Source organism: Pelodiscus sinensis, chromosome 1 (assembly GCF_049634645.1).
Source record: "Pelodiscus sinensis isolate JC-2024 chromosome 1, ASM4963464v1, whole genome shotgun sequence".
Taxonomy (NCBI): Eukaryota; Metazoa; Chordata; order Testudines; family Trionychidae; genus Pelodiscus; species Pelodiscus sinensis.
The window spans coordinates 46,461,125-46,472,205 of NC_134711.1; the positions used below are offsets into that span (position 1 = coordinate 46,461,125).

At 40.7% G+C, this 11,081-nt stretch overlaps 1 long non-coding RNA gene across 1 annotated transcript; it reads left to right on the plus strand.

Moving 5' to 3' along the window:
- The first annotated feature begins 4,785 nt into the window (after positions 1 to 4,785).
- LOC142829519 (uncharacterized) lies at positions 4,786 to 10,835 on the plus strand. The gene is made up of 2 exons (XR_012903956.1): positions 4,786 to 7,737; positions 7,788 to 10,835. It is a non-coding gene; the product is annotated as an uncharacterized LOC142829519 (long non-coding RNA).
- The last annotated feature ends 246 nt before the right edge of the window (positions 10,836 to 11,081 follow it).

The following is an 11,081-nucleotide window of genomic DNA, read 5'->3' on the forward strand; positions in this document are numbered from 1 at the left end:
GGTAGTTCGGAATAGGCACCCTAGTCCGAACTACCTAGTTCGAGCCCCGTGTAGCCGCGCTGCACGGGGTTCGAAGCAGCGGGGATTTAAAAATGGCGGCTCCCCGCTTATGCTAATGAAGCCCGGGAAATTCAAATCCCGGGCTTCATTAGCAAGTGCGGTATGCATACATTACCCTCCTAGTTCGAACTAGGAGGGTAGTGTAGACATACCCATTGAGACTAGTGTCTTGGCTAGAACCCTGTGAAGCACTGCAGCTGTTTCTGCTATCTTTTTTTCAGGTGAAGAAGACTTGTAAAGTGGCGTGTATGATATTGGGCCTCAGCGTTGTTCTTAGGATTTATGTGGTTCTACACAGTCCTATTAAACTTGTGTTCCTATGCCCAATGGCAGCCTGGGTGATGGGATTATGATTCTTTAGAGATGTGATTTTATAATCTTCAGCAAAACAATAATGGCATAGGTTAAAGCAAATTTTAAATGAAGGTCCTGTAGAGTAACACAGTAAATCACAAACTGATGGTATGTACCTGGGTTTGGCAAATGCCTATTAAATGGTGTCATTATCACTTGAATGGATTTTTCACTGGGCCAGTGTTCTGCTAATAGGACTGACAGGGTTTTTCACTTTTAAGTTATCTAGATCCTCTCTGGAAGAAGCATAGCTACAGAACAGGGATAGGAAGAGGTGGGTAGATGGACATTAAAATCCAGTAGGGTCCCAAATTTTCAGGTGCCCTATGCTGCTGCATATGGGTAAGGACAGCTCTTCTGGGCTTGATTTACTAGTGTAACTTGATGTACGAGCTGTGACAGTGGGTCTATACTATCCAAGAAATCCTTTAAGCAAGGGGAATCCTTGTGTGGCTGGATTTGTTTAGTTTATGGATGCTTTGTACCTTCAGAGTGACACAGAATAACCAGAGGGCATCTCAGGATCCAGCCCACATACCCTAGTGGCCTTGAATTTATTCTCACTTGAACTCATGTAAATCAGTTATAAGTCCATTAAAGTTGATAGAGTTACAGTGTAAAACCATTAAAAGCAATAGTAGATTCAGGCCTCAAAAAGGGTGGTTGAAGTTAAATGTCTCAGTGTTACGTTTTTCTGTGTTATAACCTTCTGGGCTCTTAAGATGAAAAGTTTAACATAAGAAAACAAAGGTTGGCAGCAGCCAGGGAAGAATATTCTGGGAAGAATACCCTCCAGTACTTCCAAGAGAATGTTAATTTTGTTCTTAGATATCAAGTTAAAAAGTTGTGTCACTGGTTATTACATGTGGATAAGGGGAAAGTCATACAAGAATATGATCCCAGTAGTTTCCCTAGGAAATCTGACAAAACATGAAGCAAAATTATTGTATAATGGCTGGGACTTGGTACCTGTTAGTCATCCCAGATAAGAGGGCGTGCTGTTTATCTAACTGAATTTCGCTCAGACCAATTGTTTGCCATTTTTTAAAAGACATAACATAAAATGGTAACAAAACCAGACTGATATCAGTCAAATAGTCTCTCTCATCTGTGATCCCACCTCATCACACTGAAAACCATGAGAAAGGATTTTGAAAAGTTAGTACCCAGTGCAATAGGGATTTTTCCCCTTTTAACCAAATCAAAAATGCTATAAGATTTTTTCTACTTGAAAAGACTCCTCCTATTCCATTTATTACTTACCTTACTTGATCCAGGGTTTAAGAATAGCGTACATGCTTCTTTCTAGTCTAGAGTCAATCTGAAGAAGGAAATACAAAGACTTATTGAAAGTCTAGTGTGATGCTGCTGCAAGATGTAGTTTAATGAAGAGAATGGGAACTGTAAAAGCTCATCTCCTCAGTCTCCTGCTTCTTCCATAACTTCCAGTAGCTTTGCCCACTAAGCTGTGGCTCTGAGTGAAGAATAATGGAATTGATGATAACTTGTGACAAAAACCTCAGCGGAAAAAAATCTGCCTACTTCCATTCCATTACCAGCTCCTTCTATGGCTGAGTTGTACTGAAATCACAATAGAAGTCAGGCAGTCTTTCGAAGATAGCCTTGCATATTGACTTCTGAAACAAAATGAGCGGCCTGCCTATCACAATTTTTAATACTTCCCTTTTCCGCTTTTATGGAGAACTTGTTCATTTTTGCATGTAGAATAGTGATAGAAATGTAGCCGTGTTAGTCTGGTGTAGCTGAAACAAAAAATAGGACTATGTAGCACTTTAAAGACTAACAAGATGGTTTATTAGGTGATGAGCTTTTGTGGGCCAGACCCACTTCCTCAGATCAAATAGTGGAAGAAAATTGTCACAACCAAATATACCAAAGGATACAATTAAAAAAAATGAACACATATGAAAAGGACAAATCACATTTCAGAACAGAAGAGGGATGGGAGGGGGAAGGTAAATGTCTGTGAGCTAATGATTTTTAGAGGTGATAATTGGGGAAGCTATCTTTGTAATGGGTAAGATAATTAGCGTCCTTATTCAAATTTGAGTGTAAAGTGTCAAATTTAAGCATGAATGACAGTTCAGAGGATTCTCTTTCAAGTGTAGTCTTAAAAGGCCTTTGAAGCAGGATGCAGGTAATCAAGTCGTTGAGACAATGCCCTTGCTGGTTGAAATGTATCCTTTGATATAGATGGTTGTGACAATTTTCTTCCACTATTTGATCTGAGGAAGTGGGTCTGGCCCACGAAAGCTCATCACCTAATAAACCATCTTGATAGTCTTTAAAGTGCTGCATAGGCCTGTTTTTTGTTCATTTTTATTTTACTGCATCTGCAAATGTGGTTTCTACCACCTCTGCAGTAGTATTGGGGCATAACAGGTGAGAAAATATGGTTGATGAGCTTGGTGCAGGTATTGCCATGCAGAGAGTTTTGCAGGATACGGTGTTAAAGGGATTAATTTGTCTTGAGAAAATCATCATTATAGGGGTTTTTATGTTTTTTGTTTAAGAAATGAATGTGACAGAATATTGTACATATTAACTTTTCTTTGGAAAATATTATAATTGTTATTATTTTAACCCCAAGGAAGAGCCAAATGTACAAAGATATTTTGAAGAATGTAGAATGGAATGGAATGGAAAATACCTTATTTTTAAAAAAACCCTAAAATCCTTTTTTGCTAAAAGAATTATGAGAAAGAAGCCACAGTAGCTATGTTAGCATACTATAAAAGGTAATCTGGAGCAGTGTTTCTCAACCAGTGGTCTGAGTACTCTTAGGAGCACTCAAGAGAACTCTGCGGGGGTATGTTAACACAACTGAAATTTGGAGAAAACCGAATTTTTATGTAGATTTTACAGTGTTTTATTATTTTTGTACTTTTTACACCCAAAAATTTCATCGCCTGCTTGACTATGATTAAGTTGTTTAAACAAATGTGTTGCAATGGTAGAAAAACTGTCACGGGTGGTAAAAAGGAACTGAGAAGGAGGAGGGCCAGCAGGGGTATATATGCACTGATATACCGGCTCCACTCCAGGGGGCTCCATGGTTGGCCCAATGTGTACTGCTAAGGGTAAAAAGCTTCCGGAACTCATGTACACAGCGTGCATACACCTAAGTGGAATGGACATAAGCAAGCACTCAAAGAAGAACTGGAGGTACTGGGGGTACTTATAATTTTTTTAAAAGGGGTACTTTATAAAAAAAAGGTTGAGAAACACTAATCTGAAGCATAACGTGACATATATTATTATTTCACACACCCCACCACCACCCAGCCCGTGAAGCACTGGAGAATTATAGAGGTCCATTATATATGGGGTTTGTCTGAAATATTCATCACTAATAATTGCAAGGAAAAAAATGCTAGAGGAAAATGGCCTGTATGTTGTATTGACTATAACATATTTTATTATTGCTTTTTTCCTGAAGACTCTTTCCTTTAAATGACTATAAATCAGCACTACCTTCTTTGTCGTGAAACAGATGAGAGAAGAATCAGAACCAGGGATGTGAAAGGGCTTTGTTTCTACCTAGTCATTTGTTGTCATATATAATAGGAACTGTAATAAGTCATTTCTTTTTTTTCCCAGCTAATCCAATGGAAGGCTCAATGGTGATTAGTATGAGACAACCCCTTCACTGGAGAGAATACATTTTTGTCAAAGTAAATCAGAGTTTCTACAAGGGATCCCACTTTTCTGCAAAGACCATAGTTGAAAGCTATGGTCCTTTGTCTCCTCAGTCAAAGTATGCCAGAATGGCTTTTTCTCTCTTCTTGTACCTTCCCATAGTTCATTGACTCTATTTCAATAGGAAATAAAGATTTCCAAGAGCACAGTCTCCATCTTTTTCCACTTGCTCTCCTAATGGCTTGGTTTCCCTTGTAGGTAGATGTGCTTTTCTTTGTCTTTGGTCATACCTGGTTTCATTTACATTGGAGACAAATTCAAGCAGGCAGAATCACATTCCTTTGTCTGAAAAAGCCCTGTTATAGGTCCTGCTTAGAAAATACATTTTAAGGACAGATTTTCAGCACATGCTTATAACTCTGTATACACTCTACATATACCACAACATGATTTTTGGACAATTGTATGTAGTCCCCTTACTAAAGGTACATATGCTTATTCTCTGGGAAGATCCTGTGTGCTGCAATCTAGCCCCAGAGACTATAATTCCCATGAGCCCTGGAGGAAACCAGGAAGGAAGTGACTCTTTGTTTGGGTGCTGGGTCTCTCCACATGTATGGAGAGACTGTCAGCGGTCTGTGGACTCTTCCCTTTGTTTTTGGAAAAGAGGAGCCAGGCTGCTGTGGAGGAGTTTTAGACAGTCTAGGAGTGTGGCCAGACAGCCTGCCTCCATATTATCCATCTTATTTGCCTCTCTGAAGCACAGGGCAGAGAAGGAGCAATAATATCAGCATAGTCTATGCTGGCTCATCTGATCCTGAGAAGCTGAAACACAGATATGTGGATAGAGAGCAGTTAAGTCAATAAGCTGGCCTCGAGGCTGCGGCTGGCACCTATGTTGATTCGAACACACAGTCCCAGGAAGAGGAATTTCCCACTGAGAAAACAATGTCCAGTACTTCAAAATTTAATCATCTCAAATCTCTCTTACAAGTGTAAATTAAGTTCACAACTCCCTTGTAAGAACTGGTCTCACAGCAGACAGACCAGCATCAATTGGCAATTAAGATAAGAAAGAGAAATACGTGACCCCATGATTATAAAAGATGGGCCCAGCACATACTCACTTGGAGTGTCATTCTACCCTCTACCTGCTGGTCGGGTTAGGTGTTTGACCTCCCGAGGTTCTATGGGGACGCCCACCTCGTATTTTCGTCTTTCCTAGGAATTGAGGGACCGGCCCTGGCCTGACATGCTGGAGTCGAGAGGCACAGAAGGGGGTAAAAATGGTACCTGGATGTGGTCCTCTGTCTTAAGTGTACACATAGAAAGAGTAAGCTGTTACTTGGTACCATTATTTCTATTTTTCTATCTTTATCTTCTTTGTAACCATTTTTAAGACCTATATTTTGCTAATAGTTAAGAAATAGAACAATAGCCATTGCAACCATATGATTTATAAGCTTCCTCAATAAACCTGTAACTGTTTAAGCTTTAACCTGACTCCTTCAGTTGCTGTAACAGAACCAAGCACAATTTAAAAGAACTTCAGCCGGTCTAAAGGGACAGTTATAGGAAGAGCTTGGGCGTTTGGATCTGTGTCACTCCCAGGTGACAAGACCCACTGGGGCATCTTTCAGTCTTTCCTCAAGGCTGCCCGCTGCGAAGGAATTATGAAATTCTAGCAGCTGAAATCTAAGATGTAATAAGCTCTTCCTATATAATGGGGCGTCTGTTGGCCTGCTGGCCACCCTCTGCGATGGGACCCTGGTCCTAGCAGTAAAGGCACGGACGTTAAACCTTTTCTCGGAAACATACACACACACACTGCCCTGACCGTCGGCTGACAGAATTGGCGTAGTCGGCAGGATTGTGCTACTGGTTCACATACAGCAACATGAAGCCTTTCATGATAGATATGGATTTTAGTGGTATGGAGAAAGGGTTTGCCCAAGAAGGTTGGGGCAACCCAAAATGGGATAGAGAAATGTTAGAAAAGGATTGGGGAAATCCTGAGGAGTTGTGGGTGCAGTTCTGTAAGTATAGAACTGCCTGCAAGCTAAAGAATGGGACAAAGCCTGAGTCTGTGGAAAGGAGCCACTTTCCATTTAGCAAGGAAAACAGGATCAGGCCCAGGCAAGCAGGCAGAAAAAGGAAAACAGGATCAGGCCCAGACAAGCAGGCAGGTAACAGATAAGATTGAAAGCCTTGTGGTAGAACTGAGAAAAAGGCAGTAAGTACTGGAAATCTAAGTCCTTAAGCATACTTACAAGAGTAATATCTGAAACAAGGCCAGTTTTTATTTTAGAGATAAGAAAGTGTTTTAAGAAAAGAGAATCAGAGAATTTAAACTCTGCAGAGAATGGAGAGCAAATGCAGTTGTGCAAATGCTAAAATGGTGTAGATAGAAAACTGTGGTTTCTTTACAGTCATTCTGAAGGAAAAATGGGCCCTTTTTCCAAAGGAATGTCTGTAAATAATCCAGGCAAATTTGATTCAAATCTGTACATTTGATTAGAGAGACTGCTAAAAGAACTCTAAAGAGAGGGGGTTCTATTGGAACTGAACTACCCCATTGAATAAAAAGGGAATGTAATTGTTGTACAGCTATGTAGAAATAGTGTAAGAAAGGTTCAGAGAGAATGTATGTGTACCTGTGTGTAGATATATATATATATAGTGTAAGTAATAAATGAAGTTTTAAGGTCCAGTAATCTTGTTTGTTTGTAGGTTTAAAACAGATTGGTTTGGTTTACTTTCAGTAAGACCATTTTAGTCCAAGTTGTTTAATGAAGGTACAGGAAAACTGTAAGCATAAAGAAAGAGTTACACTCTATGCAAAGTTTAATGTGGCTAAGTAGTGTTGTAAACAAAGATTGCACATTTTCCTGTAAACTATAAAATGAGCAAAAAACTGCAAATAGACTAAAATGCTGTGAAAGCTCCAAGAGCCACAACAGGTTGTGATTTCCTTTGTGATGTAAATGCCCTAGCTGGCAACACAAAGAAGTTTTGCAGGTAATAGCTAAGTTTGATTAGCAAACTAGCTGAGATCAGAAAGTTCAAATTGTAGCCCTCCAGAAAGAAAGAAAAGGAGGTACTGGTATTGCTATTTTAGTCCCAATAGGAGGTTGGGTATACTAGGAAAAGTTTAAATGTAAGCAGTCTTTTAAGAAGGCAGAGAGAAGACTGAGAAATTGGCATTTGTAAAAGATGTTATCCCTTTTTGAACAAGATTCGGGCATAGCCCTTGGTCTGATCAAGTGTTAATTGCTGTCCATACAATTTCAGACCTAGAAGACAAATTGACTAACTTACTTGTGTATATGTAAACCCTCAACTTCAAAGGAGAGGGAAACAGCTGCAACTTTTGTCTTCTGTGGAAAACCTGTAAAGAGGTGTTCTTCAAAATTGGCTGATACCTCTGCTGCAGACATAGAGAGGTAGAAATGCATGTCCCTCAGTACTCAGACAAAGCTAGATTCCCTTAAGGATTGGTGCTGAGAGTTAAAGCAACTCTCAGATTTACTTTTTTTGTTTTTCTTCCCTCAGGAATATGCTTAAGAAAAGGACCAGGAGGTATGAGGCTTAGTAAACAAGCTCACCCTCCTTACCAAATTAATAGTAGACAAACCTGTGTCATTGGGAAAAGTCATTTAGCATGTGAAAAGGGGAAGGCAAAAGTTTGGAGCCCTATATGGACATAGTTGAAGGAATAAGGAAAGTAGAGCAGACATTGGAAAGTTACTAGGAATGAGAAACATTTTCTTTGAAAGGACAAAGCAAGTGATTTGAGGGAATGTGAAGATAAAAGGTGGACTCTGTGGGAGTGTGGAAGGAATTAAGTGATGGTTGTAATATGTAAAGGGAAATCTTGTTTTAAAAATGACACCTTGTTTCTTTGCAGCCTCTTCCTTAAGCACTGTGCAAACGATCTATGCAAAGAAACAATCAAATGTAAACATTTTGTCTATGAACACCTTTGTTAAATCTGCAAAGGAAAATTAGGGATTCTACTGAAACTTAATTGGTTAACTGCATAAAGAATGAGCTCTATATTGTAACTCTATTTTGTGGATTTCAAATGAACTAGTTTTATTTTGTTTTGGATAATGTCTGCTTGCTTAAAATTGCAAACAGACAAGGCACAAATTGGTTAGTGCTTGTGTTGGGCACTCAAAGGACATTTAACTTTCTAGAAACCAAATTATTAGTTTAGAAACTCAAGCTTTGAAACTTAACTGTCTCTTTCAAGGCTGAGTTGATAACACTTTTGGCTTGCTTTTAAATTCAACATTATATGTGAATACAGGCTGCCTGGCTATTTCAAAGGAAAGTGGACAGGGAAGGCTGTTGCTGTCTCAGCAGACATATCTGCTGCACCCCTGACCACAAACATAGAAGGAACAGCTCAGTTTGCAGAGCTGGCAGCAATCAATTAGCTTGTGAGGCAGGGGCCAGTACCATCTACACTAACTCCTACGCTGTATGGGCTGGAGCCACCCAGTGGATAACTAATTGGAAGAATAATAACTGGGAAATAGGAAAGCCTGTTTGGAGATTGGAATATTGGAAATGGATATACCAGCATGCAACCCCACATGCCTTAAGCATAAGTCATGTGTCCAAAAGAATAATACTCTAGCTGCACAGTTAAATAACCTAGCAGATGCAGCAATACAAATTTTTGCTGCCCAGGTGGATTGGGAACGCCTGTACATTTGGCTACATGAAACCTTGGGACACACAGAAAGCGATGAGCTGGTGCGGCAGGCACATGCCAGGGGGTGGCCTATCACCCACAAACAAGCCAAAGATCTGGTACAAGCTTGCACCCTATGTGCTGAACTCAGGAAACATATAGCAGAAGGGCAATGGTTTGCCAGACTAAGAGATGGAAAAGCACTATGGGCAACCTGGCAAGTAGTTTATATTGGTACACTACCCACCAGTAAGCAAGGGTGGAAGTATGTTTTAACTGGAGTGGAAATTGTTTCAGGAATTGGTTTTGCTTACTCAACCCCAGTGGCAACAGGGTTGTTTACAGTCATGGGACTAAACCGCTTAATAGCCCTGTCCCAACACCCCAGTTTGGGAACACAAATCCATTCACTGCACTCCTACAAGGGAAAAGGAGTCTGGAACACCAATAACCATTACTGAGGCTTGGATTGTATCCAAGACCGGCAAACCTTATGTTTTATCACAGGAAACTGAGGCAATATCCCTGAACAGTGCTCCAGTGGGATGGATCCCTCCCAATGCTGGTGTGGATCCGGGAAACCACCATGAACTTTTGTATATATATATATACACACCACTTGCTGTTGTAGCGCTTGCAACCACTGTTATTAGTTACAGACTATTGAAATGAGACATGGCATTCCAACTCGCCATGGTCCTCTTCCTCATCCCAACTGCTACTGCTGTACCAGAACACCTTACTTGACTCCTCCACTGGACTGGGAATCGAGTTTGTCCCTCTCAGCCCAAATGACTGGTGAAACAAGAGTGACATCTTCAGATGGGGACTGGTATGGTTCAATGACAGCGACTACCGCAGTCCTCAAAATAACTTTGGGGGGAGGCAAGGGAAGTGGCAACGAACGGTATGGGATAAGACATGCTGTAACTAAGAATGTAAATAACTCATGGCTAAATTGGTTAGCCCAACAGCTAAAACTTTCCTTAACTCCTTTCCTACACTCTATTATGATCACTGTTTTAATTGTTTTGATTGTTGTACTCCTTTTCTGCATAACCCTATGTATTGTGCAATGCCTAGATAATGTAGCTATCTCTTGTGCACATTTAATACACAGCACCAGGAAAGATCCCTAGTCAATTCCTAGATCCTAAACCCTCTAATCAGGCCATTGGGTACTTTTAAATTCCTCCAAGGTGGGCAAGAGGCACTGGCAAGCCACCATCTTGCATTCCTGGGATGTGGTGTGTCGTATCAGGGGGTGGAATGTGGCCAGACAGCCTGCCTCCATATTATCCATCTTATTTGCCTCTCTGAAGCACAGGGCAGAGAAGGAGCAATAATATCAGCATAGTCTATGCTGGCTCATCTGATCCTGAGAAGCTGAAACACAGATATGTGGATAGAGAGCAGTTAAGTCAATAAGCTGGCCTCGAGGCTGCGGCTGGCACCTATGTTGATTCGAACACACAGTCCCAGGAAGAGGAATTTCCCACTGAGAAAACAATGTCCAGTACTTCAAAATTTAATCATCTCAAATCTCTCTTACAAGTGTAAATTAAGTTCACAACTCCCTTGTAAGAACTGGTCTCACAGCAGACAGACCAGCATCAATTGGCAATTAAGATAAGAAAGAGAAATACGTGACCCCATGATTATAAAAGATGGGCCCAGCACATACTCACTTGGAGTGTCATTCTACCCTCTACCTGCTGGTCGGGTTAGGTGTTTGACCTCCCGAGGTTCTATGGGGACGCCCACCTCGTATTTTCGTCTTTCCTAGGAATTGAGGGACCGGCCCTGGCCTGACATGCTGGAGTCGAGAGGCACAGAAGGGGGTAAAAATGGTACCTGGATGTGGTCCTCTGTCTTAAGTGTACACATAGAAAGAGTAAGCTGTTACTTGGTACCATTATTTCTATTTTTCTATCTTTATCTTCTTTGTAACCATTTTTAAGACCTATATTTTGCTAATAGTTAAGAAATAGAACAATAGCCATTGCAACCATATGATTTATAAGCTTCCTCAATAAACCTGTAACTGTTTAAGCTTTAACCTGACTCCTTCAGTTGCTGTAACAGAACCAAGCACAATTTAAAAGAACTTCAGCCGGTCTAAAGGGACAGTTATAGGAAGAGCTTGGGCGTTTGGATCTGTGTCACTCCCAGGTGACAAGACCCACTGGGGCATCTTTCAGTCTTTCCTCAAGGCTGCCCGCTGCGAAGGAATTATGAAATTCTAGCAGCTGAAATCTAAGATGTAATAAGCTCTTCCTATATAATGGGGCGTCTGTTGGCCTGC